The sequence below is a fragment of the Sceloporus occidentalis genome, unplaced genomic scaffold, assembly GCF_023333645.1.
Source record: "Sceloporus occidentalis isolate IW3139 unplaced genomic scaffold, rSceOcc1.0.p SCAF_4, whole genome shotgun sequence".
Classification (NCBI taxonomy): domain Eukaryota; kingdom Metazoa; phylum Chordata; class Lepidosauria; order Squamata; family Phrynosomatidae; genus Sceloporus; species Sceloporus occidentalis.
The window spans coordinates 90,435,780-90,458,898 of record NW_028316984.1 but is presented as its reverse complement, the minus strand read 5'-3'; the positions used below and the strand labels follow the sequence as shown (position 1 = coordinate 90,458,898).

The 23,119-nt window shown below is 41.5% G+C and overlaps 1 long non-coding RNA gene across 1 annotated transcript; it reads right to left on the bottom strand.

Moving 5' to 3' along the window:
• Nucleotides 1-942: 942 nt before the first annotated feature.
• Nucleotides 943-22,326, bottom strand: LOC149314318 (uncharacterized). The gene is made up of 3 exons (XR_016280911.1): nucleotides 22,193-22,326; nucleotides 20,717-20,788; nucleotides 943-5,151 (listed from the first exon to the last, which is right to left on the bottom strand). It is a non-coding gene; the product is annotated as an uncharacterized LOC149314318 (long non-coding RNA).
• Between the last annotated feature and the right edge of the window lie 793 nt (nucleotides 22,327-23,119).

Genomic DNA, 23,119 nt, shown 5'->3' with positions numbered 1-23,119 from the left:
CCATCGAAATTAAAATTGGCCACTGTAAGACCTTTACTAAAAAAGCCCTCCCTGGACCCCCTGATGCACAATAATTATCGGCCTGTATCGCTGTTGCCATTTTTGGGTAAGGTGATCGAGAGGGCGGTTGCGATCCAGCTCCAATCGATCCTGGATGATACGGATTATCTAGACCCATTTCAAACCGGCTTTCGGGCGGGTTACGGGGTTGAGACTGCCATGGTCGCCTTGGTCGATGACCTCCGTCTGAGCATCGACAGGGGAAGCGTGTCCCTGTTGGTGCTCTTGGACATCTCAGCAGCTTTCGATACCATAGACCATGGTATCCTTCTGGAGCCCCTGGAGGAGGTGGGGATCGGAGGCACTGTGCTTCAGTGGTTCCGGTCCTACCTCACTGGGAGGTTCCAGATGGTGCAGCTGGGAGACGTGTGCTCCGACAAGAGACCCCTAACATCTGGGGTCCCTCAAGGGGCCATTCTGTCTCCCATGGTTTTCAACATCTACATGAAACCGCTGGGAGAGATCATCCGGAGACATGGGGCGCGGGGTTATCAGTACGCTGATGACACCCAAATAATTTTCTCTATGTCTCCGACTGATGCAGTGACCGGGGATGGCATCTCTCCTCTCGTGGCCTGTCTGGAGTCGGTAATGGGCTGGATGAGGGAAAACAGGCTCAGCTTGAATCCAGAGAAAACGGAAGTACTCGCGATAGGTTCCCCTGGCCCAGGGATGGCGGTGGTTCCACCTGTCCTGAACGGGATCACGCTCCCCGTGAAGGACTCTGTACGCAGTCTGGGGGTGCTCCTTGACTCGTCGCTCCACCTCACATCTCAGGTGGATGCGACAGTCAGGAGCACCTGTTATCAGCTTCGGCTGATGCGCCAGCTGTGTCCCTACCTGAGCCGGGGGGACCTAGAAACAGTAGTACATGCTCTGGTAACCTCTCGGTTGGATTTCTGCAATGCGCTCTACATGGGGCAACCCTTGTACCATACCCGGAAGCTGCAATTAGTGCAGAATATGGCAGCGAGACTGGTCACTAATACACCTAGGACCAGTCATATAACACCGGTCTTAAAGGACCTACATTGGCTGCCTATTTGCTTCCGGGCGCAGTACAAGGTGTTGGTTATAACCTATAAAGCCCTAAATGGCTTGGGCCCAGAGTACTTGAAGGACCGCCTCTCTCCGTACAATCCGCCCCGCACGCTCAGATCCAGCAGGCAGCAGCTACTAAAAGTTCCAGAGGCTAGATTGAACAACACCACCAGAAGGGCCTTTTCGACCTCGGCCCCCTTCCTCTGGAACGCGCTGCCTACCGAGCTCCGTTCAGCAACCTCCCTGGCCCAATTCAAGAAGGAGCTAAAGACGCTTCTCTTTAGGCAGGCTTATCCCTAAGCCTCTGCCTTGTGAGCCCTTCCCCCCTCTGTTAAGTCCCTGTTAAGTCCCTTTGTTAGTTCCCCTGTTAGCCATTGGTGAGTCATCTATGATTTGGCACAGACTATTTTTACTGTATTGATGGTTTTAATATGTTGTTTTAATAATTGTATGGATGTCTGCTGTGAACCGCCCTGATGTTTCGAAGGGCAGTATACAAATAAAGTTTATTTATTTATTTATAACCATTGCAAATAATATTGGTGATAGTGGACACTCTTGTCTTGTACCTCTTGTCACTCTTATTTCACTTGTTATCCCATCATTTACTATTACTTTTACTGAATTATCAAAATATAATTGGTCTATTAATCCTCTTTATTCTATCCCCTATTCCAAATCTTTTCATAATTATTTTTAATGTTGGCCATCCCACACAATCAAACGCTTTAAATATGTCTAATGCCAAAATCCCTGCCCTTATTTTTTCTCACCTATTACATGTATTTTATTCAATACTCTTCCTACTAAATTGGACATTTGTCTTCCTTTCACAAATCCACATTGATCCTTTCCTATATATTTATACATACATTTATTCAATCTATTTGCTATTATTGCTGATAAAATCTTTGCATCTTGATTTATTAATGATACGGGTCTATATGACCCTGGGTCCGTTAAATCTTTATCTACCTTTGGCATTAAGATTACTAATTATTGGTGCCATGATGCAGGTATCTTCTCCCCTTTCATTATTCCATTATATAATTCTAACAATTTTGGGATTAATATCTTTTCAAACACTTTATAATATTCTGGTCCCAATCCATCCATCCCCGGAGCTTTCCCGTTTTTCATTTTCTTTATTACCTCCACTATCTCTGCCTTCTCAATGGGTTGCTCCAGTAACTCTATATCTTCTTCCTCTAATTTTTGCCCTCAATTTTCTTCCACGTATTTCTCTATTTTATTCAAATGGTTTTCTCCTGCCTGATATAATTCCTTATAAAATTCTTCAAATTTTTTTAATTTTTCTTTTATCAATCTACATATTTTATCAGCTATATCTCTAACCGTATTTATCATACTTTCCATTTTCTTCTTCTGTGTGGACCTGGCCAACATTTTTGAATTTCTATTACTATATTCAAAAAATTCTCTTCTTAAACAGATCAAATTTTCTTGTACTTCATTTATTTCCATCTTATCCAATTCTTCCTTTTTTGCCCTTAATTCTACATATATCTGTTTAGCTCTATTAACTATATATCTATTTTCCAATACTTCTATATCCTTTTCTAATTTCCTCTTTCTTTCTTCTTGTCTTTTCTTAAGATTATATGTTTCTTTTATACATATTCCTCTTGTGACTGCTTTCATGATATCCCATAACAACCCTTTTGTCGCATCTTCATCATTTATATCCCATATTTCTTGCCATTCCTTTCCAATTTTTTCTACAATTTCCTTATAATTCAATTTCTTAGTGTTTAACCTCCACAGCCACAAGGGTCCTTTGACTTTATAATAAAATCTTCATTATAAAGGATCATAACAATGAGGGAAAGGATTCCTGAAAGAAATCACAAAACCTGGTATCTGGCATCCTGTTCATGACATTTGCAAATGTAACTGAAAGATATGCCTATGTTATTGAACTTGTGTTATCACTGCAAAGGGAAGAATTTAGTACATGCCTTGCATAATGACCAAGCCCTCAACAGAACTCACTTTCTTCCTTTACTGTATTGCAGTCATTTAGTAGTCAAATACATCCTCCTGGAGTTTCTTCAGAGGTCCCAGGAGATGATGATGATGTTGTGTAGCTGGCTATACAGAAATAGTTAGATGCTTCTTCAACAGTTTACATGTCTCCTCATGCAGTATCTCTGCTATAGTAACATACCATCTATTAAAGTTAGTTCTCAGAGCCAAAGCAGATGAGACCACATTCTGCTGAAATTTTCATTGCTTCCATGCAGGAGGTGATGATCACAATAGTAGAAGAAGGGGATTTAATTCTCTCATCCCTGCACAATTTTCCTGATAAAAATATTACCCCCAGCTGCTGTTTACATGCTGCTGCTGCTGTTTGTAGCAGATAGTGGGCAGAGGCAATGACTTCAGAGCTTGGCAGTTCCTCCTGGGATGACCACATCTTGAACTGCTGTGAGACAAGGCTATTTACATGAAGCCTGGTATCTTCAAACACTATAAAGGATGCTATCCCAGTACAGTACAATCAGCACCTGAACTGGTGTGTGTGCGTATGTGTATGCACACACATGCATGCACTTCTTGTCCTTTGCTTCTGATAGCAAAGTATCTGAGAATCCACTCTATCCAAGGCTGTGCCATTATATTCTGCCCTAGCTGAAATTTCCTAACTATCATCAAGGGCTGCCTCTCCAAAGGCCACATTATAAGTATTTTAGCCAAGAGATTACCAGAGCACACAGAAGAGTGACCAAACATAATTTTGTCTCCTCCACAATATGGCTGAGGTCTGTAGACTGAAATTAGTAAAAGGCACTCCTGTGCAAAACCAATGCCTTGACATCAGCAGTAATACCAGGTTCAGAAACAATCCCAGACAGCAAACCTGCTCCTTAAACTAGTATGTGATTCCTTGCCACTAATCTATACAGATTACCTCTCTTTCACCTGTGCCTCTGTCTTATCTGGATGTTCATCCTTATCCAATCCACTGAAATCAGCACTGGTGGTTTGTTCTTCCAAATACTGTAACAGAGTTTGCTACAAGCTCCCTGCACCTTGCAAAAGCTACTCCCGTATCTGGGATCCACTCACCCCAAATACCTCCTACTTGCTCCATCAAGACCCCAAATCCCATGGCGACCCTGCCTACTGAAATCTTCTTGTCAGCCTTGTTACTTAAATAAATCTTTTGCTTTACTGTATCTCTCAAAATCAGATCTGGGAGACCAAGACGAAAAGCATGTTCCCCACCACTTTGCTTGATTGTATCCTTCTCAAAGGCTGGCCACTTTGAAAACAAACCCCACAGTGAGTTGAGAGGGAGACCAGTTGTGTACTTGAGAATATAAACCAAGTACAGGACATGGGACTCAGCATGGTGTCATGGTTTGAGTGCTGGACTTTGACACTAGGCAACCAGGGTTCAAATCCCTGCTTGACCTTGGAAACCCACTGAGGGACCTTGGGCAAATCACACTCTCTCATCCTTGGAGGGAGGCAAGGGCAAACCCCACCTGAACAAATTCTGCCACAAAAACCCCATGACAGGTTTTCCACAGGGTTACCATAAATCAGAAATGTCTTCAAGGCACACAACAACAACAAAGACATAATCAGGGTCTGAGCGCACAACCCAATCCAATGAACCTACATTTTCTGCTACTACATCCTCTAAGAATCAATGAACTAAAACAAATACTGTAGAAACAACTTTCCAAGACTGATCACGAAGCAGAGAAAGGATCTGAGGCCCGAAGATCAACCTCACATTTATTCTCATCCTAAAAAGGAAATTACCACACCTGATTTTCAGGGAACCTGATGAACAGAGCTTGTGTTGGAGGGGATGCTCATACTGAAGGCACTGTACCTCAAATAGTAAACATTTTCTCTCCTTCTTCTGATTGTTTCTATTGTCTTCACAAATAGGACATTTCCTTCTTAAGTATTTGCACATCTGTTCTATAGATGAGTGAGGACAACCGACTCCCAGGTAAATTTCAACTCTGCCAGCTTCCTCTTCATTTTTTCTTCTTAAATAAAAGGTGCCTGCAGACAATATTGAAAAACAGATAGAGGCTTTTACAATGTTAGTGCCATCTGCTGGAGAAGAAAATTGATTTTGTATGGCTGTTTCACAAATGCTTTTCCTACATAAAGCTCATTTGAAGGCAGGAGGAAGGGAGAAATCTATGCAACCACTTCTGAAGTGTGACATGAGTGCTTGCTTTGCTGCTCTGTCTATATTGCTTTGAACTCCCCCCAAGTGATAGTTGAACACTATTAGTGGAGAAGGGGCCAGCCTGCTAAAGATACCCTCCCCATTCATACCATCTTAACTAAGGGCAGAAACAACAAAATGCAGGGATCTTATTAACATCTCCAATTTTTCTCCTGTTTGGTTTGTAACATCTTGCCTGATGAAGAAGCCACTGGAGCTTCAAAAGCTTGCAACAAGTATATTGTGCATTTTGGTTGGCCAATAAGGGTTTGGTGGATTTTTGGTTGACTATTCATTAATTAACAGCTCAATTAATATTCACCAATTGCTCAATTTCAGACACTGTCAGCAGTGCAGTGCCACACAGTTAGAAAGTAAAATCCTTCAGATATGGAGGCAGAGAAAGACTCAGATACTTCAGTACATAGCAGATACTTCACTACATATTGTTCATCAACTTTTGACGCAACCCGTATTATGAAATTTTTCTCTAGGGCTGCATCCGGACCTCAGAATTGTGGGAATTGTAGTTTGTTGTGGCACCAGAGCCCTCTAAGAGAGATGGCTAAATGTCTCACAAAAGTACAATTCCCAGAATTCCACAGCATTCAGCCACAGCAATTAAAGTGGTGTCAACCCGGGTTATTGCTGCAGAGAGGATGTAATATGACAGCCTCGGAGTAGTTGGTGGTATGGAACTGATGTAACCCAAGTGTGCTCTTCCATGAACAGAAAGCCACTTGAGGAAGGATATTATTCTTCCTGGTGCAAAACTGTTGCATGGGAAAAAAGAAATGAGATCCATAAGTGCACATTTAGAGGGGAGGGTACTTTCTAGTAGAGTAGCAGTAGTCTCTAGAAGTAGTACAGCCAACATGGCATGTTGGTTAGAGTGTTGGACTAGGACTGGGAGACCAGGGTTCAAATCCCAGCATGGCCATGGAAACCCACTGGGTAACCTTAGGCAAGTCACACTCTCTCAGCCTCAGATGAAGGCACTGGCAAGCCCCCCCCCTGAAGAAACTTGCCAAGAAAACCCCATGATAGATTCACCACCTTCAGGTCGCCATAAATCGGAAATGACTTGAAGAGCACAAAGAACAATACCTTCCACTGTCTTTCTGTGCCTATTTTCTTTTACTTTTTTTAAAAAGTATTTTAACTTTTATGCTTGTATCCCGGTGATGTTTTAACTATATTTGTTCTATTTAACTGTAGTTGCTGTGAGTCCCATTGTTGTTGTGTGTGTGCCTTCAAGTCACTTGTCAACTTATGGTGACACCATGAATTCCATAACATTTTTTAGGCAACAAATATTCAGAGATTATTTTGCCAGTTCCTTCCTCTGAGATATAGCCTACAGCACCTAGCATTGGTTGCTGGTTTCCCATCGAAATACTAACCAGGGCTGACCTTGCTTAGCTTCCAAGACCAGACAGGATTTGGTGCTTTGAGGGTTTTTAGGCTGTTTGTTGTGTGCCTTCAAGTTGTTTTAAACCTATGGTAACCCTAAGGCCATATCAAGGGGTTTTCTTGGCAAGATTTGTTTGGGGGAGGGGTGTCTTTGCTTTCCTCTGAAGCTGAGAGTGTGACTTGCTCAAGGTCACCCAGTGGGTTTCCATGATCAAATAGGGATTCAGATTATTATACTATGCTGGCTCATTAACTAGCTCTTTAACTAGCTTCAAAACGGAGTTGAAAACCATCCTGTTCAGAGAAGCCTTCCCAGGCATTGCATAATTATCGCTTACTATCTGATGTTCTTTTGTTGCCTGTTTATCGAACCATTTCCTGTATTGCTATGTATTGTATATGTATTATCCTACTTGAGAGTATGTATTTTCCCTGGATGAAGATTAACCTTCCATTATGAAGCCAAGCCCTCCCTCCAGTCCATCTGCCTTGGTCCAGGCCTCGGAGGTAGAGAGGAACTGCTAGACCTCTTACCCTTTCCCACCACCACTCCCTTCTCCTTCTGTGTCATGTCTTTTTAGATTGTAAGCCCGAGGGCAGGAAACCGTTTAACTAAAAGATTGCATGTACAGCGCTGTGTAAATTTACAGCGCTTCATAAATAAAGGTTAATAATAATAATAATAATTTAGGCCATACAAAGTGAATAAAAAATCCAGTAGCACCTATTCTACTGCCACCCTGTGGTGTAGAGGTAACACTGGCTACACAAAGGTTGTGAAAATACGGTTTTAATTCTGGCAGGTTCTGCCAAGCTGCTAAGACTTCCAAGTACAGCCCGAACTACATATACATATCTGCTGTCTTAGCAAAGTAGTCAGAAAGGCTCCTCACCAGAAAGATAACCACAAAGGTAACAAACTGGGTGCAGCCACTATGATGTACTCTCCAACTGTCCTGATTTGGCATTGACAGCCTGAAATCATCCTGTTAAAATGTCTGTTTCTCTCTCATTCTCTCACTTTCCTCTTTTGTTTTCACCTTACCACAGATGTGGGAGAATTCAAAGTGCAAAAATAGTTTCCACTGTTGGGGAACGGGGGAAGGAGAAGAAGGAGTGGAATCCTGCACTTTCCAGAAGACTCAAGCAAAAGCAACCTGCTGCATCCTCTCTGAGTTTGTCAGTTATTCTTCTTTAATAACTTTTGTCATCTTGGCCACACTCTGGTATTGCTTAGCCACCTGTGTCCCTGCTTTCACCTGTGAAAAGGTGGAGGGCATGCTATGATTCTATGTATGTGAATTATATGTGATTCACATATGTGAATTGTATGCGATATGTGGCAGAAGTCTGGCATAGTGTAGTGGTTTGGGCCAGGATTCTGAGACCAAGACTCAAATCCCCACTCAGCTGTGGAACTCCACTGGGTAACCTAGGGCAAGTCACTTCCTCTCAGCCTAAGGCGCTATATAAATAAAGCATAATAATAATAATAATAATAATAATAATAATAATAATAAGTGGAAGACCATGGCAAATTTCAACATAATTCTCACCAAGGCAAACATAATAGGGTTACCATGAGTCAACGTGAAGGCATATAACAACAATACAAATAAGTGAATGCCTATACAGTGGGCCCTTGTTATATGCTGGAGTTTGATTCCAAGATCCCTTGTGGATAATGAAGTCTATGGATGGGCGAGTCCCATTAAATATAATGACATAGTAAAATGGTGTCACTTATAAAAAATGGAAAATCAAGGTTTGATATTTGAAATGTATACTTTTTTTTTAACATTTTCAAACCGTGGATGCTTGAATCCGTGTATAAAAAAATCCGTGTATAAGAAGGGCCGACTCTACCTATAAAATTAAGATAATCAAAATATTCCTGTTCCAGGAGAAAGGCAGGATGTAAATTAAATTAAATAATTAATAACTTCAGGGATTTCAGCTTTGCGATTTACTGAACAAGAAAAGAAAGGCAAAACTGATCAAGGGAGTAGCAGCTTTCTCCATGCTGCTCTGTATGTCCTTGTATCACTTCTGTTCTCTTCATGATGGGAGATGGCTTTCAAAGAGTGTGTTTTGCTGAACGGATCCTGTTCAGCAAAAGACACGCTTTGACAACCATCTCCTCTCAGGAACAGAAGTGCTTCCAGGGCATGCGAAGTGACATGGAGAAAGCTACTACTTTCCCAATCAATTTTGCCTTTCTTTTCTCAGTGTTTACATAGTACTATCACAAGGGGTTAAACATGCACACAATGTCTTCTACTAATACTTGCACTACTTACCAGGACAATTGCAAGAATTTTGTTTGCTAGTGCATTTCAGGATCCAGACTATGGGGCTCGATAGACCGCCGCAAAGGGGTGGCCTGGAGCAGCTCATTTTCTCTCCAGAGGGAGCCTGTAGCAACCAAACTGTGCGGGCTTCCTCTGCTCCAAAAAGAACTCGCTAAAAGCGGGTTCTTTTGGGCACACGGGGAGGACATCATCAGTGCGCCATTGTTGCACTGTGACACGTCCACAACACAAGCGCAGTGCCCGGAGGTGTGGATGCAGTGCCGCGCTTGTGTCGTGCACATGCACCATGTATGGACAGCGCCATGTGAAGATGGTGCCATCCATACGTATTAGGGTTCTAGGGCGTGTAGGTGCTGTGCGCTCTGGAACCCTAATTTCAGTGCCAACACGGCACTTTTGGCCTGCCTGTTTCGGGCCTATACATTATCAATATCACAAAATTCACAGGTTTGAGTGCTGGACTATGACTCTGCAGCCCTGGGTCCGAATTTTCAAATGTTCCGAGAAACCCCCATGATAGGTTCACCTTAGGGTCTCCATAAGTCAAGAATGACTTGTAGGCAGACAACCACTACCACCCACATTTAAGATCTTCAGGGGAGGGCTGTCTCTCAGTTGTACCACCTTCCCAAGCATGGCTGGCGAAGACCCGGGAGACAGCCTTCTCCATAACCCCAGCCTATGGGAGTCTCTGCCAAGGGAGGATTGGTTGGCCTCCTCCCTGATCTCTTCGCATCAGCAGGCCAAGACCTTTTTATTTAAACAGGCTTTCAGTTCTTCACTAGTTGGGATAGTGCAATGGGTAGGTTTTAATATACTTTTAAGTAGTGTATATTTAATGCTTTTTAATTTTTTGTATTTCAGAATGTTTTTACCTGTACTGTTTTAATGTAGGGTATGAGCTGCTTTGAATCCCTTATAAAAGAAAAGCAGGGTATCAAATATAAATTAAATTAGTCACATGAAGCAATAGAGGGGCTTGGAGATGTCTCATTCTTAGGCTTGTCATGTGTCAAGGTTTACTTGAAGGTAGCTAACAACAAAGTGCAAATGTTCCTGGCCTTGCCCCAAATATAATGTGGCTTCTGTAGCCCTACTCTCAGAGAGTCATAGTTGGAAGAGACCACCAGGGTCATCCAGTCCAATTCCCTGCCATGCAAGAATACACAATCAAAGCACTCCTGACAGATGGCCATCCAGCCTCTCTAAAAACTTCCAAAAAAGACTCTACCACTCTCTAAGGCAGTGTATTCCACTGTTTTACAACTCTTATTATCGGGAAATTCTTCCTAATGTTTAGGTGGAATCTCTTTTCCTGTAGCTTGATTCCATTGTTTCATGTCCTAACCTTTGGAGCTACAGAAAACAAACTTGCTCCATTTTCAGTATGACATCCCTTCAAATATTTAAACATGGCTATCATATCATCCCTTAACCTTCTCTTCTCCAGGCTAAACTTACCCACCTCCTTAAGCCGCTCCTCATGCGACATGGTTTCCAGACTTTTCAGCATTTTGGTTGCGTCCTTTCTTTTAAATTGTAGTGCCCAGAACCAGACATAGGCGGGTTACAAACGACCCTCAAGGGGCCGTTTCCCCGCCACCCCCATTCGCTGTGTAGGGAAGCCCCAGCGGCCAGACCGCGAGGCTTCCCCGCGCAGCGAAAAAGGAGCGCCGAAACAGCGCTCCTTTTCAAAACGTGGAAGTGGCGCTGCGAGGGGCGGAGCACGCCCTTGCGGCATCACTTCCGCCGCGACACGTCTGGACGCACAGCGTCCAAGACGTCAAAATGGCAGCGCCCATGTGGATGGGCGCCGCCATTTACGACGCGCTTTGCGCGTACTGGGAGGAAGGGCCGTGAGGAAGGTAAGAACCTTCCTAACCCTAATACGGCCCTTCCTAACCCTAGTACGCGCAGAGCGCGTACTTTATGGTGGTTTGTAACCCGCCATAGTATTCCAGATGAGGCCTGACCAAAGCAGAATAGAGTGGCACTATTACTTCCCTTGATCTAGACACTATACTTCTATTGATGCAGCCTAGAATTGCACTGGCTTTCTTAGCTGCTGCATCACACTGTTGACTCGTGATCATCATCATCATCATCATCAAACTTTTATTTATATCCCACTTTTTGTTAAAACAATCAAAGCAGCTTACAACATTAAAATGATACAGCAATATATACAATCTCCCCCCTCTTAAAAAAGGATTTAACAGTTCTAACAATTAAAATTGCGAAAATAAAATCTAAAAACAAGAATACAATGACTGTGGGCAGATTCATCACATATATATGTATATGGGGGGATCTTTACATGGCTGGGTGCTATTCCAGGAAGGCCTGCCAGAAGAGATACGTCTTGACAACTTTCTTAAAGCTATCTGGGTTGGTAATTTGAAGGATCTCATCTGGCAGGCCATTCCATAAGGTGGGAGCAACTGCGGAGAAAGTCCTCTGAGAGGTCTCAGTCAATCTGGACTGCAACAGGTCCCTCCCAGAGGATCTGAGTGCATGGGCGGATTGTACAGAAGAAGGCGATTCCTTAAATAGGTTGGGCCCAAGCCATGAAGGCTTTAAAGGTAATGACCAACACCTTGCACTGTGCCCGGAAACTAATGGACAGCCAGTGGAGTGACTTCAATATTGGTGTAATGTGGTCACTCCTGGTTGTTCCTGTAATCAATCTGGCTGCCATATTCTGTACCAGTTGAAGTTTCCGGACTAGGCACAAGGGTAGCCCCATGTAGAGCGCATTGCAAAAATCATCTTGTAGTCTACTAAGACACCTAGATCCCTTTCACATGTGCTGTTGTTAAGCCAGGAGGCATCCATCCTGTATTTGTGCATTTCATTTTTTTTCCTGCCTAAATATAGTACCTTACATCTCTCCCTGTTGAAATTCAGTTTGTTTTGCTCCAGCTTTCTAATCTGTTAAGATAACTTTGAATTCTGATCCTGTCTTCTGGGGTATTGGCTGTTGCTGTCATACGTCTTCCAGTTGTTTCTGATTTATGGTGACTCTAAGGCAAACCTATCATAGGGTTTTCTTGGTAAGTTTCTTCAAAGGGGGTTTGCCATTACCATCCTCTGTGGCTAAGAGAGTGTGACTTGCCCAGGGTCATCCAGTGGGTTTCCATAGCTGAGCTAGTATTTGGACCTTGGTCTCCAGAGTCCTAGTCCAACATTCAAAACACAACACTACGCCGGTATTGAGTATTAGGTTACTGGCTACTCCTCCTAATTTAGTGTCATCTGCAAATTTGACATGCATTTCATCTATTATATCATCTAAATAATTAATAAAGTTGTTGAATAGCACTGGGCCTATGACAGAACTCTGTGGCACCCCACTGGTCATTTCTCTCCAGGAGGAAGAGGAGCTACTGTTGAGCAGCTTTTGAGTTCAGCTGGTCAACTAATTACAAATCCACTTAACAGCTGATTGTCTAGCCTGTATTTTCTAGCTTATTTGCAAGAATATCATGAGGTATCTTGTTGAAACCCTTACTAAAATCAAGACAGGTTACAGCCACAGCATTCTCTTCATCTATCAAGCCTGTAACTTTGTGGGGGGAAAAGATTTGTCCGGCATGACTTTTTGAGAAACCCATGCTGATTATTAGTAATTACAGTATTCCTAAGGGGCTGTTCAGACAGCCTCAAAGGGGTGGCATGGAGCTGCCCATTTTAGCTAGAACAGGGCACAGCAACTGCACGCCACGGCCCCGATCTGGCCTTTCAAGGGGAAAATTTTGCGGCTCTTTTTTTGTGCCCTGGAAAGGGCACCGTAGCTGCGTTGCCGTGGCTTGGCAGCATTCCTTCGGCACTGTATCATACGATGCAGTGCCAAAGCACCACGATGGCGTGCACTGTGTGGAGTGGTGTGAGGCATCATGGGACCCTGGGGGAGGGGGCAGAGTCGGGGCATGCACCATGTGGATGCAATGCCCTGACTCCGCCCCCAGGCCACCCTTAATGGCCGGTCTGGACAGGGCCTAAGTGCTTACAGATTATCTGGTTAATAATTGCCTCTAAAATCTTCCATGGTATTAATGTCAGGCTAACTAGGCAATAATTATTTGGGTCCTCTTCCCCCCTTTTTTAATAATAATAAGAATAACAACAATAACAACTTTTATTTGTATTTCCTGCCTCTCCCTGCAGATCGATGGGGGCAATTGCCCTCCTCCAGTCTTCTGGGACCTCTCCTGTTCTCCAGAAATTCTCAAAGATTATTGATAGTGGTTCCGAGATTACTTCTGTTAGCTCTTCTAATATTTTTGGATGTAGTTCATCTGGCCTTGGAGACTACCTACTTATCTACAGAAACACCTGACTACTCTAAATAAATTCAAGTCTGTAGGGCCAGATGAGTCTCCAAATTTCCACATTTGGAGCTAGATTATTGCATAAGGGAAGTCTTTTTCCATGCATGGATGTTGGGAGGAGGACTGAAGGAGTCACTGAGACCCTTTGTGCTTGCAGAGACAACAAACTGTGCAATTTATGTAAATAACATGTGAACACAAAATACATTTCAGTCTATTTTCTTTTCTAGGACTTGACTGCTATCTCTATACATGGAGGTTCCATTGAAACAAACCTCTCTCTCTCTCTCTCTAGATTTCTCTATACGGAACATATATGTACACACACAGAGTTCTTCATTACTTCCATCAGAGAATAAAACCACAAATATGGTTTATTGGTGTTTGTTTGGATAACACTGCATCCCAGGAAGAGATTTTTTCTACCATATCTTTGTAATGGAAGAGGACATTGTCTTCCCAACATGTGCTGGAAGATCTCAACAGTGACCATATATCATACATACACACACATACCATCTGTCATATATCAGAGCTAAGACAGAAGGATCCCCAACAACCCCACATCCACTGCAGGGATCTTTAACAGAGGCTGAGAGGCACCAGGAGCATAACATAGGCCCCAGGACAATGTGCCTGCAGTACTATCGTTGGGGCCAATTCTGCAAAGGCAAAAAAATCTTTTATTTATAAAAGGGATTATCTGGAATGCTGCTCGCCCCACCACTGAACACTAGACTTTAAGTGAAAGTATGGACTCACTATTTTATGCTTTTTGTCGATATGATAGAGATGCTGCTGGAACAGAAGGAAAAAAGGAATGAAGGGCTTAGGCAAGCTGGTAGGTTGGTTGGAAAGTGAGCAGGGCTACCACCAAAAGGCTTATGCAGTAGCTCTAGAAGGTTCTGAAGATGCACTGTTTCCAGTGAGGAAGAAAAATGGGAGGTGTCTCAAGAAACCAGAACGGATGACTAAGGAACTTTCAACTGAGCTAACTTTTAAACGGAACATATATAAGAAATGGGGAAATCACCAAAGGGGAATTCAAATAAATAGCTAGCCTGTGTAGGACTAAAGTCAGAAAAGCTAAAGCGCAGAATGAACTCAGGCTGGCTAGAGAGGTTAAGAACAATAAAAAGGGCTTTTTTGGATATATCTACAGCAAAAGGAAGAAAAAGGAAATGGTAGGGCCACTGTGTGGAGAAGATGCTAAAATGCTAACAGAAGATAGAAAAAAGGTAGAATTACTCAACACCTTCTTTGCCTCTGTGTTCTCAGAAAAGGAAAAGAGTGCTCAATCTGAAGAGCAGAGGACATAATAGGGGAATTTCAGCACAGAATAAGTAAAGAGATAGTACAGGAAAACCTTGTTAATCTAAATGAATATAAATCTCCAGGACCAGATGAACTACATCCAAGGGTATTAAAAGAACTGGCAAATGTAATATTGGAGCCATTGTCCGGGAAAGCAGCCAAAGGGCTGATAAGGCAGCTAGTTCTCAAACAAACAAACCCCCTCCCAGCACAGCAAAGTCAGTGTAAGCTACACAGTCCTGGAGATTCACAGTAGTTCTACCAAAAGGGATTACCAAGAGAATTGTCAGACGGTCCGAGGTTCAGGGTAATGGATAGGCAGGTCGATAAAGCAGTCCAAGGTCAAGGTTTCCGGGTAGTCAAGACAAGAAGCCAAAGGAGCCAGAGACAGAGTCTTTCCTCTAAAAGAGTCAGATATCCACTGGCAAAGAACCACACATGCTCCAGGTGCTTAAGAAGACAAGGAGCCGGCCTTCAGCTGTGTCTGATTACGAAGACGCTTCTGATAAAGCCTCTGAGATCTTCGAAGGCCCTCTCTTTCTGCTCGACACTCATTGAAGGTAGGCACACTGCCCAGATCCTCCTCCATGTCCACAGCCTTGGCTGGCACCAGGCAAACTTGACTGCTGAATCTCTGGAAGGGCCATAGACTCTGCTCCAGCAGAACTAGGGCCAGCCTCTGGCTCCTCCATTACAGGTTCAAGCCCCAGGGGCTCTGGCTCCTCCATTACAGGTTCAGGTCCCAGGGGCTCTAGCTCATCCTCTGAGTCCTCCAAGCCGTCCTCCAGGCTGGGCATGACAGCCATTGGCAATAATCTTTGAGAACTCCTGGAGAACAGGAGAAGTCCCAGCAGACTGGAGGAGGGCAAATGTTGTCCCCATCTTCCAAAAGGGGGGAAAATGGATCCCAACAATTATCGTCCAGTTAGTCTGACATCTATACCAGGAAAGATTCTAGAGCAGTTCATTAAAGAGAGATTCTGTGAACATTTAGAAGGCAATTCTATACAGTGGAGCCTCGGGTTACGAAAGTAATCCGTTCCGCGGCCGCTTTCGTAACCCGAACGGCTTTCGCAAGCCAAATCCCCATAGCCGCTAATGGGGAAAAGCCGCGATTTGGTGTAAAATCGCGGCAAAAAGCACCAAAAGTTTTTTCGGGACCCGAAAAAACGTTCGTAACCCGGATCAATAATTTCCAATTGGATTTTTTCGGGTCCCGAAAAATTCGTAACCCGGGTATTTCGTATCCCGAGGTTCCACTGTAATCACAAAAAGTCAACATGGGTTTCAGAGAAAGGAGTCATGCCAGACAAATCTTATCTCTTTCTTTGATAAAATCACCAGCTTGGTAGATGAAGGGAATGCTGTGGATATAGTATATCTTGATTTCAGTAAATCCTTTGACAAAGTTTCCCATGACATACATGCAAACAAGCTTGTAGAATGTGGGCTAGACAAGGTAACTGTTACATGGATTAGTAATTGGGTGACCGGCTGAACCCAAACGATGCTCAACAATGGCTCCTTTTCATCCTGGAGAGAAGTGACCAGTCGGGGTCCCACATGGCTCTGTCCTGGGCCCAGTGCTATTCAACATCTCTATCAATGACTTGGATGACAGAATTGGGGGCATATTCATTAAATTTGCAGATGACACCAAATTAGGAGGAATAGTTAATACTCCAGAGGACAGGATCAAAATTCAAAATGACCTGAATAGACTAGAAAGCTGGACCAAAGCTAACAAAATGAAATTCAACACGGAGAAATGTTAGGGCGGAAAAATAAAATGCATAGATATAGGATGGGGGACACCTGGCTGAATGAGACTATGTGTGAAAGGGATCTGGGAGTCCAAGTAGACCACAAGTTGAACATGAGTCAACAGTTTGATGCCGCAGCTGAAAAGGCCAGTGCAATTTTATGCTGCATCAATAAAAGTATAGTGTGTAGATCAAGGGAAGTAATAGTGCCACTATATTCTACTTTGGTCAGGCCCCGCCTGGAATATTGTGTTCAGTTCTGGGCACCACAATTCAAAAAGGATGTTGAGAAACTGGACCGTGTCCAAAGGAGGACAACTAAAATAGTGAAGAGTCTGGAAACCATGTCCTATGAGGAATGACTTAGAGAACTGGGGATGTTTAGCCTGGAGAAGAGAAGGTTAAGAGGTGATATGATAGTTGTTTAAATATTTGGAGAGATGTCATATTGAGAAGGGAGCTAGCTTGTTTTCTGCTGCTCCAGAGAACAGGACCCGGAACAATGGATGCAAGCTACAGGAAAAGAGATTCCACCTCAACATTAGGAGGAACTTACTGACAGTAAGGGCTGTTCAACAGTAGAACACACTCCCTTGGAGTATAGGGGAGTCTCCTTCCTTGGATGTCTTTAAGCAGAGGCTGGATGGCCATCTGTCGGGGATACTTTGATTGAGAGTCCTGCATGGCAAGGGGTTGGACTGGATGGCCCTTGTGGTCTCTTCCAACTCTACGATTCTATGATTCTACAGTATCACCTTCTCTTTGTACCATCTCAAATAAAGTACATCTATCTCACTACTCTTGGTGCACCTATCTCACTAGCTTTTCTTCTGTTGTGATTGCTATGAGGAATGCTACTTTCACTGACATATATTCCATAAAAGCTGTTGCAAAGAGTTCAGATGGTGGTTTAGTCAGCTGCGTAGGTACCAAAGAAAAACTCCCAAGATGGTATTCATCCTGCTCTGTTTAGATATAAATTCTGTATTCCTTTTAGGAATTCTTTTACCTCTGATAATACATACAAAGAAGTTGTCATTTCTGCTGGTTTCAGAAAGTCAGATATAGCTGATGGGATATCCTTCAAATTAATTATGGTTGCAACATACAGACATGGGCATTTATTTCTGATCTACTCAGTCTGCTAGCCTGTTGTCTTTTCTAGCTTCTTTTGTTGGAATCCTCGTGTAGCCTGCAGTTTTTTTTATAAACCATGTTTATAATGGTCATATCTGAAGTTGTGCTAATTGCACTACTGCAGCTGTTGATGCCATCAGATTGAGGAGCTGTTGCATCTTTATTGCAGATATTCTGCAGGACTGCATTACTCATCTTGTCATTGCTGCTATCTATTTTGCTTTTTCCAAAAGTAGTAGTGCTTTACCATTGTGGGATTCTAATCTTGCTCCTATAAACACAATATCCTGTGTTAGTTGTAGATGTGTGATTTGCCCAAATTTACACATAACTCTACTTAGAATAGCAGTTAGTGTTGTGACCACTGCTGTCTTGATTGTTTCTGCAAATCGTTCTACTATTAGACAGTTGTTTACATAAGGGAACAGTGTTATTCCATATTCTTAGATTTGCCACAATGACCATCATGACCTTGGTAAACACTCTTGGTGTGATTGAAAGGTCCAAAAGGTAGAACTTGTATTATTGTTCTTTGATTAAAAATCTGAGCTATTTCCTGTGTGGTTTGTATGAATTTCAACATCAAAATAAGCATCCTTTAAATCAATTGTTGCAATCGAATCTCCTTCATTAGAGAAAGACTGTTAGTTACTGCAGTCATTCTGAAGTGAGTTGTATTGATGTAGTTGTTGACCTCTCTCAAATCCAACATGGGTCTTCTTCACCCATCCCTCTTGGGGATGGTGAAATACCTGTAGTAGTAACCTATCCTTTTCTCCAAATGGAGATGCTCTTTGATTTCCCTTTTAAAGAGAAGAATCTGGATTTCTACCAGCAATGGTTCAGATGGCTATGTAGTTGGAAATTGATTTGGTATGAAAAACAATGTTCTAAGCTGTTGTTATCAGTTTATGATCTGAAACAACTTTGTCATCTCTATCTCTTTCTGTGTATATATACCTTCACGTTTTCTGTTGACTTATGAATTTCATAAGGTTTTCTTAGGCAAGGAATACTCAGATGGTTTCAATACTTCCTTCCTCTGAAATATAGCCCACAGCATTTGGTATTCACCGATGGTCTCCCATACAAGTACTAACCAGGGCTGATCCTGCTTAGCTTCCACGATCAGATGGGATCTGGTGCCGTTAGTATATTTAGACCCTGTTGTCATCTGTACTTGCAGTGAACAAACCTAAACTATCAAATGGCATGTCTACTACCTGTATTTTAATCTCATAAAATAATGAGGTAACTCTTAGCTCAGTTCTATTGCCTCTGCTAGTATTTTAGATATACACTTGGCTACATGCTTTGACGAATTTATCTGGCGGCATGTCACATTACCAGCTTCTGCAAAGAAAATTCTAGACACCTCTTTCTTATCTTGTGGTAGATGTTCCATCAATGTTGTTGTTATAGAAATAACTGATATCTGCTCATATAAGGCTTAATCATTTCCAATTTTTAAATGGTATAAGCATTCCTATCAATACTGTCTGCTTTTGTCTTCTTTGTCAGCTGGTTTGGAGGACTGTTTTTTGTTTGTTTGATGGTTTGGCAATCTCAGACTTCCCTTCCGAGAGCTTTTTTAAAAGAATTCACAATTTTCTTCTTCTATTCTGTACATGTTTTCTAATCTTATTGTTAAAATAGGTAGTGATATGGGATTTCCCTATTTGTTTCCATAGATAACAATACTTAAAGTAAAGGTGGCAGTGCTATTAAGTGTACCAGCTGTTGAGTGGACTGCAGAAAACACTGAATTATCTATTTGTGGGGTCTCTTGTTTATATTTTACTTTTAAGCATTGTCCCATTCTTGTCAATAAATCTGTCAGTTTTATAGTCTTCTAAGGGTAACAGTGTAGTTTGATTCTCCAACAATTCATCTGGTGATGAAGATATTTGTATGGAGGAATTAAGTGTGGGAGTTGATTCTGCATCCAGGTCTGTATCAGCTCATTTTTGTTCCTTCCAATTATTATTAGTATGCTTAGGCTATGTAACTGGATCTGGATATGTTGTTTTCTGTCCTCTTTTAAGTGTTTGTTCAGTTAGGATTGTAGACATTGGTGAGGCAGTTATTATTATTGTAGTTGGTACCGACAACCTTGCTGCTATCGTCTCAGGTGGTCTTGAAATTGATGCCAGGTACTTTCTTGCTATATGGTTCTCTAGATTTCTCATAGCTTTGTGATTTTTCTGTAATGTCCTGGATATCTCTTACTTCTACAATTCCCTTATGTATCACATCTGTCATAGTACGATGCCAACCATTCCTTGTCTCTGTATCTGCCTTGGTGATCATAATAGTATCTAACCCAATTATAACATGGGGATTTTCAGTCTTAGGCATATGAATATGGACCTATACTCCCTATAACCTTTTTGGAATCAAGAATGGGAGGAGAAGTGTAAATAGCAGTATCTTATGTAGTCACTCATCCTCACTTCATTCTTGGTATTGAGTGTTAAATCTCAGTGTCCCATATCTCCATTTTTCACGTTTTCTTTGGTTTTGCTTTGTCAGTGGTGGGCATACAACGTAGGACCTTAAAGTCATATTTTCATTTGATCGTCTTGGATAATTTGAATAACATTATGTGCATCGTTTTTGACTTCTCCTTCATAGGTTGAAGCTACCACTAACATCTCAAGAATCTACCCCTTTCTGTGGGCTCTGAATCAAATATATCTGATGCAGGTATAATGGTTGATAGTAATAACTTTAGGTTTTCTTTAGAGGATTGAGCTCTTGAGCTTTCCCCTTTTCTTTTATTCATCCTTATAGGGCTGTATTTCTTTAACTCCCTGGATAATGAGAAATATTTGTCTTTTCTGCTGTCCATACCATTAATGGGGTACTTGTAATTTGCTATTCATTCATCCACAGATAACTGGCTGTAATAACATCCAAGAACGACAAACAGTGATACTTTTTAGGTTAACCAAAATGCACAAAATACATGTTGCAAACTTATCAAGCTCCACTGGCTTCTTCATTAGGCAAAGGTGTTTAAAATTATACAAGGAAAAATAGATAGATAGATTAGATAGATAGATAGATAGATAGATAGATAGATAGATAGATAGGAGAAAATGTTAAAAGTCACAGGCCTACATTCTGTAAAGATGTTTTGTTCACAGTTCAGATGTGGAGGGATATTCATATAGGCTGGCCACTCCTTATAATCTGGGAAACAAAGAATAGTAAAGTTTAGGAAATGAACTCCATTAAACACACACACATACACACCCTTTGATATCCAGGTTGTCTCTCCTTGCAAAGCTACCAGCCTGCTTTGTTAGGCAGGTCAATTTGGTGCTAATCATTTTTTCAGATTTTCAAATTGTTGTCTCTGACTTACTCTTTCTCTTTTTCTATAGTGTGATTTCCCAGAGAGGAAGATACAGCCATGCTTTTTTTCCTGCCTTAGGGTGTAAAATAAAGCAAATTTTACAAGACTCGGTGTTGTGTTCTTCCTCCAAACAAACTATACACTTGAAATGTTCATTGGAGAGTTATAATTTCTGACCACAGTCTATGAAATTCTTAACTAGTATATATGAGGCCAAAAGGGCTTAAGTGTCTTGGTCTAAAAAACAGCAACCAACCAACCTCTAAGATATTCACTTTAAAACACTAAGAACTAAATTAAACTACTTTTATTTAAACAAAACCATTTCTGATCATAGTGAAGATCTGAAGATGCTGTTGCAGTGGTGTATGACACAGTGGAAGCAGCATTAAGCAGAGCATCTGTTAGAAAGAGGAGAGCAGGCCAAGTGCTAAAATGCTCAGCTTTCTAGAGATTTCCAAGAATAATCTGCCCAGATGCAGGCCCATGCATGTGAATGCAGATGACCACAAAGAACATTCCTCTGACTTCCCTGCCTACAAGCCCTACTCCCCCCCCCCAACCAAGGATCCTGCATATCTACCTAAATACAATGTATGGTTCTCTGTTTCTGCTTAGCCTAATAAAATCAGTATCACAGCATGAACTTTGGAATTTGTCTTATAGTCAATACGACTGCTGCTGCATTTGTGTATTTACTTGTAACTCAGAGCAGTAACACTTGGCACCTGATGAAGTGTGCAGTAACCCAGGAAAGCTTGTCAGCCTCTCAGAGGCCATGGTACTGTTGCATACTACTAACCCTTTGCAAACCACAGTGCTTTGTTATTATCTCTTGTTACCATAAACTAAAAAAAAAATCTAAAATAAAGCCTAATGAAGAAATAATTTAAAACTGGGAGATTTTCTTTTCACTGATTTGAGCAGTGCTTCTGGTGTACTCATTATTACTGTTGCACTTTCCCCATTATGTATTATTATATGCAAAGTTGCTCTTCTGCATTTAAAGTGTCAGACAGAAATGAATTAAAAGCAACTGAAAGGAAATAACAGCAGAACTTCCATTGTTCAAATTCTGTTTGGCTTGATTTGGGGTGGGGGGGGTGGGGGGCGAGGAATGGTTCACAACATAAATTCATGTCTCAACAGCCCTATGGAAATAGTATTAACATTTACTTCAAATGGTCTAGATTTCGGAGATTACCCAGGCTATTTGTATAAACAAGAAGACAGCATACTTTTTCAAAATGTTTCCACCAAGGCTGCACTTCACAGGGTTTATCTTCATAAGAATCACTGCTCACAGATTCAAGCTGAAAACAAAAACTAGCAAATCTTCACTTATGCAAAACATGGTGACCTCAACATTTTACAAACAAATTTGAATTTTCACAGATATAAGCATAATAATGGGAAAAACCTTTTCAATGCGAGCTCAGTATTTAATGATTCCATATTTTCCCCCTTTGGTCCAATTTATTTCAAATAATTTTTGGCACAAATAAAAATTGATCAGTGTGTACACTAATCCTCTTGGAATACATTTTGGACATTCCATTTCATATACTGGATACAGTTTGGAGCAATGGTTAGAGCTATTTAATACCAATAGCTTACTGCAAAAGCTGAAAAAAATCCTTTTTAACATCATCAATAGTAGATATATTTACCCGTTATCGATATTATACAAACAACTCATTTATATTATTGCATTTGAAATGTGTGTGACAACATACATCAGAAAAAAGAAAACAAATGCCAGAAACTCATTTCAGTTCCATAATCCTATTTTAATAGAACTGAAACAAAGTTTGAAACAGAACAGTTACTGAAAAATATCCAATGAAATCAAATTTCAGCATTTCACACTTTGCTATTAAATAAATGACAACATTCTGTTTCCAAGGCAAATCCCAAATATTGCCATTGGAATTGTGTAAGTCATGTATGAATTTTACCCTTTCTGGCATTATTAAGGAGCAGCTCCACTTTCAACATACAGTAACTTCTTTAGGTTAATTCCAGGATATCTGAAAACACTGATTTTCAATTGTCCCCAAGGACTAGGCAAAGTTCTGTTGAAACGCATTCATGATGTTTTAAGATCTATATTCTGAAATGGCTCAAAAGTGCCAGGGTAGTTCCTTATTTAGCAAATGCTTCTG